Source organism: Ranitomeya variabilis, unplaced genomic scaffold, assembly GCF_051348905.1.
Source record: "Ranitomeya variabilis isolate aRanVar5 unplaced genomic scaffold, aRanVar5.hap1 Scaffold_118, whole genome shotgun sequence".
Taxonomy (NCBI): domain Eukaryota; kingdom Metazoa; phylum Chordata; class Amphibia; order Anura; family Dendrobatidae; genus Ranitomeya; species Ranitomeya variabilis.
This window is the reverse complement of record NW_027507943.1, coordinates 142,501-147,500: the sequence shown is the minus strand read 5'-3', so window position 1 is coordinate 147,500 and position 5,000 is coordinate 142,501.

The window sequence follows — 5,000 nt, the reverse complement described above, 5'->3', positions numbered from 1 at the left end:
GGCGTGGAAGCGCCACCCACCGCCGCCGCTCTCGCCGATGCCCACCGCGGAGGCCGCCCTTCGGACGCTGGGGTGCGGCGCGGGCCTCCGCGGACGAGCTGCGCATCTGAAAGTCAAAGGGCCGCCCTCGGAGAAGATCGTTGTGCTGCCCCGCGCGGGGAGCGATTCGGACGGCGGGCCCCCACGCCGAGGTGGGTGGGCGCCCCTCCGTTCGCCCGTGCGGGTCGTCGGACCGCTGCCGTACCACGGTTCGGGTCAAACTCCCCACAGCTCGGCCGCCTCCGTCCGTAGACGGGAGGGCGACCGCCGGCGTGCGCGCCCAAGGACGAGTGCCTGAAACCCGGGGGGGGGTAACAGAGGAAGGAGACCGCCCGCCGTAAACCGACGCGGGCTCCAAAGCCCGGGCCGAGCGAGCGGCACCACCTCCCCACCCGGGAGCGCTGAGCCAGATCGATCGGAAGAAAGGGCAGGGGCTCGGGTGGAACCCCTGCCTCCGTTCTTCCCCTCGGGGGAGACGGGGAAGAAACGTGCCCCTGGAGTCCTGGAAGCGAGTGTCCGGCGCGCTCCGGGCGCCCTCGAGACGGAAGCCGGGTCGCGGTGCGATTCTCTCATAGGTCTCCCCGTTGGCGCGGAAGCGGGAGACATCCGACACAGAGAAACGCCGAGCCCGCTCCGAGGGGACAAAGTCAGAAGGAGCGATCCGCCCTCCCAGAGCCCTCCTGCGGACGAGGACTCTGGATCTGCCCCCCTTCTGACGACCGTCGCCCTCAGAGGACAGGAACCCACGTGGGGAGGGTCCGTTCGGGCTCGGGCGACCCAGGAAACGCGTCTCGGACTCGGGACGGACAACCGGCAAAAGTCCCCCTGGAGCCGCGGAAGCCTGGTCTCGGCGCGAGTGCGAACTTCCATGCAAAAGGGGGGTACTCGCCAAACCGCCTACCCGAGTCGAGGAACCACGAAAACAACGGATTTTGGTCGGGGCCGAGAGGTACCTCTCTCTCCTATATCCTGCAGCTGGTGTGCAAAACTGGGTATTTGCATGGTGAGACACCGACCCCCACTTTAAGGGAACAAAGTCAAAAAGTGTCCGACCTCCTGGAGCCGTGCGGCGGATCCGGCGGCCAGAAATTTCCTCATTCCGGTTCTATTTTTTTTTTTTTCGAATTTGCGAAATTTGGAGGCCAGGCGGCGTAGCTGGGACCTGGACTAGCTCGAAACACCCTGAACCGGTGAGCGGAATCGATTTCCCAAAGTTCTACGGCTCCCGGAAGCCAAAAACAGCTCGCCGGAAAATTTCAAAGTCCCAAGGACTCTTTCTTGAAAATCAATCCGGGGGCCATGGAAGTGTCCTCGGTACAACCTCAGAGCTTTCCCCCGCCTGGAAGTCTGACAGCGGTCTGACGTTTTTCAAAGTTTTGAGCTCTCTGTTTGTTCTCAAAGTCACAAAATCGCTTTTTTTCAGTTTTCCACCCAGCAGACCCAAACTTCACCCCCACTTAGGTCACTGTCTAGGGGCGCCTTACGACATATTGACGCCCCTTTAGGGTGGAAGTAGGGGAAATGGGTGATTTTTACACAAAATCGGAAATTTCTCAAAATTTTTCTAAGTGTCAAGGACTCTTCCAGAAAATCTCCCCCAGGCTCCTGGAAGCGTCCCCGGTACACCTCTGGCGGCTGCCCCCGCCTGGAAGTCCGACACACGCCTGAAATTTTCAAAGTATGAAAATACGCATTTTCATCCAAAAATTCAACTTTCCCCCCGTGCACCGCAAACTTCACCCCCACTTAGGTCACTGCCTTGGGGTGCCTTACAACATATTGACGCCCCCCTGGGGTGGAAGTAGGGGAAATGTGACATTTTTCACAAAATCGAGATTTTCTCAAAATTTTTCTAAGTGTCAAGGACTCTTCCAGAAAATCTCCCCCAGGCTCCTGGAAGCGTCCCCGGTACACCTCTGGCGGCTGCCCCCGCCTGGAAGTCCGACACACGCCTGAAATTTTCAAAGTATGAAAATACGCATTTTCATCCAAAAATTCAACTTTCCCCCCGTGCACCGCAAACTTCACCCCCACTTAGGTCACTGCCTTGGGGTGCCTTACAACATATTGACGCCCCCCTGGGGTGGAAGTAGGGGAAATGTGACATTTTTCACAAAATCGAGATTTTCTCAAAATTTTTCTAAGTGTCAAGGACTCTTCCAGAAAATCTCCCCCAGGCTCCTGGAAGCGTCCCCGGTACACCTCTGGCGGCTGCCCCCGCCTGGAAGTCCGACACACGCCTGAAATTTTCAAAGTATGAAAATACGCATTTTCATCCAAAAATTCAACTTTCCCCCCGTGCACCGCAAACTTCACCCCCACTTAGGTCACTGCCTTGGGGTGCCTTACAACATATTGACGCCCCCCTGGGGTGGAAGTAGGGGAAATGTGACATTTTTCACAAAATCGAGATTTTCTCAAAATTTTTCTAAGTGTCAAGGACTCTTCCAGAAAATCTCCCCCAGGCTCCTGGAAGCGTCCCCGGTACACCTCTGGCGGCTGCCCCCGCCTGGAAGTCCGACACACGCCTGAAATTTTCAAAGTATGAAAATACGCATTTTCATCCAAAAATTCAACTTTCCCCCCGTGCACCGCAAACTTCACCCCCACTTAGGTCACTGCCTTGGGGTGCCTTACAACATATTGACGCCCCCCTGGGGTGGAAGTAGGGGAAATGTGACATTTTTTCACAAAATCGAGATTTTCTCAAAATATTTCTAAGTCCCAAGGACACTTTCAGAAAATCTTCCCCAGGCTCCTGGAAGCGTCCCCGGTACGCCTCCGGCGGCTGCCCCCGCCTGGAAGTCTGACACACGCCTGAAATTTTCAAAGTATGAAAATACGCATTTTCATCCAAAAATTCGACTTTCCGCCCGTGCACCGCAAAATTCACCCTCATTTAGGTCACTGCCCTGGGGTGCTTTACAACATATTGACGCCCCCCTGGGGTGGAAGTAGGGGAAATGTGACATTTTTCACAAAATCGGAAATTTCTCAAAATTTTTCTAAGTCCCAAGGACACTTTCAGAAAATCTTCCCCAGGCTCCTGGAAGCGTCCTCGGTACGCCTCCGGCGGCTGCCCCCGCCTGGAAGTCTGACACACGCCTGAAATTTTCAAAGTATGAAAATAATGCATTTTCATCCAAAATTCGACTTTCCGCCCGTGCCCCGCAAACTTTACCCACAGTTAGGTCACTGTCCTGGGGTACCTCACAACATATTGACGCCCCCCTGGGGTGGAAGTAGGGGAAATGTGACATTTTTTCACAAAATCGAGATTTTCTCAAAATATTTCTAAGTCCCAAGGACACTTTCAGAAAATCTTCCCCAGGCTCCTGGAAGCGTCCTCGGTACGCCTCCAGCGGCTGCCCCCGCCTGGAAGTCTGACACACGCCTGGAATTTTCAAAGTATGAAAATAATGCATTTTCATCCAAAATTCGACTTTCCGCCCGTGCCCCGCAAACTTTACCCACAGTTAGGTCACTGTCCTGGGGTACCTCACAACATATTGACGCCCCCCTGTGGTGGAAGTAGGGGAAATGTGACATTTTTCACAAAATCGAGATTTTCTCAAAATATTTCTAAGTCCCAAGGACACTTTCATGAAATCTTCCCCAGGCTCCTGGAAGCGTCCCCGGTACGCCTCTGGCGGCTGCCCCCGCCTGGAAGTCCGACACACGCCTGAAATTTTCAAAGTATGAAAATACGCATTTTCATCCAAAAATTCAACTTTCCCCCCGTGCACCGCAAACTTCACCCGCATTTAGGTCACTGCCCTGGGGTGCTTTACAACATATTGACGCCCCCCTGTGGTGGAAGTAGGGGAAATGTGACATTTTTTCACAAAATCGAGATTTTCTCAAAATATTTCTAAGTCCCAAGGACACTTTCAGAAAATCTTCCCCAGGCTCCTGGAAGCGTCCCCGGTACGCCTCTGGCGGCTGCCCCCGCCTGGAAGTCCGACACACGCCTGAAATTTTCAAAGTATGAAAATACGCATTTTCATCCAAAAATTCAACTTTCCCCCCGTGCACCGCAAACTTTACCCGCATTTAGGTCACTGCCCTTGGGTGCTTTACAACATATTGACGCCCCCCCTGTGGTGGTAGTAGGGGAAATGTGACATTTTTCACAAAATCGAGATTTTCTAAAAATTGCACTAAGTCCCAAGGACTCTTCCAGAAAATCTTCCCCGGGCTCCTGGAAGCGTCCCAGGTACACCTCCGGCGGCTGCCCCCGCCTGGAAGTCTGACACACGCCTGAAATTTTTAAAGTATGAAAATACGCATTTTCATCCAAAAATTCAACTTTCCCCCCGTGCACCGCAAACTTCACCCGCATTTAGGTCACTGCCTTGGGGTGCCTTACAACATATTGACGCCCCCCTGTGGTGGTAGTAGGGGAAATGTGACATTTTTCACAAAATCGAGATTTTCTAAAAAATTGCACTAAGTCCCAAGCACTCTTCCAGAAAATCTCCCCCAGGCTCCTGGAAGCGTCCCCGGTACACCTCCGGCGGCTGCACCCGCCTGGAAGTCTGACACACGCCTGAAAATTTCAAAGTATGAAAATACGCATTTTCATCCAAAAATTCAACTTTCCGCCCGTGCCCCGCAAACTTTACCCACAGTTAGGTCACTGTCCTGGGTTACCTCACAACATATTGACGCCCCCCTGTGGTGGAAGTAGGGGAAATGTGACATTTTTCACAAAATCGAGATTTTCTCAAAATATTTCTAAGTCCCAAGGACACTTTCAGAAAATCTTCCCCAGGCTCCTGGAAGCGTCCTCGGTACGCCTCCAGCGGCTGCCCCCGCCTGGAAGTCTGACACACGCCTGAAATTTTCAAAGTATGAAAATACGCATTTTCATCCAAAAATTCAACTTTCCCCCCGTGCACCGCAAACTTCACCCGCATTTAGGTCACTGCCCTGGGGTGCTTTACAACATATTGACGCCC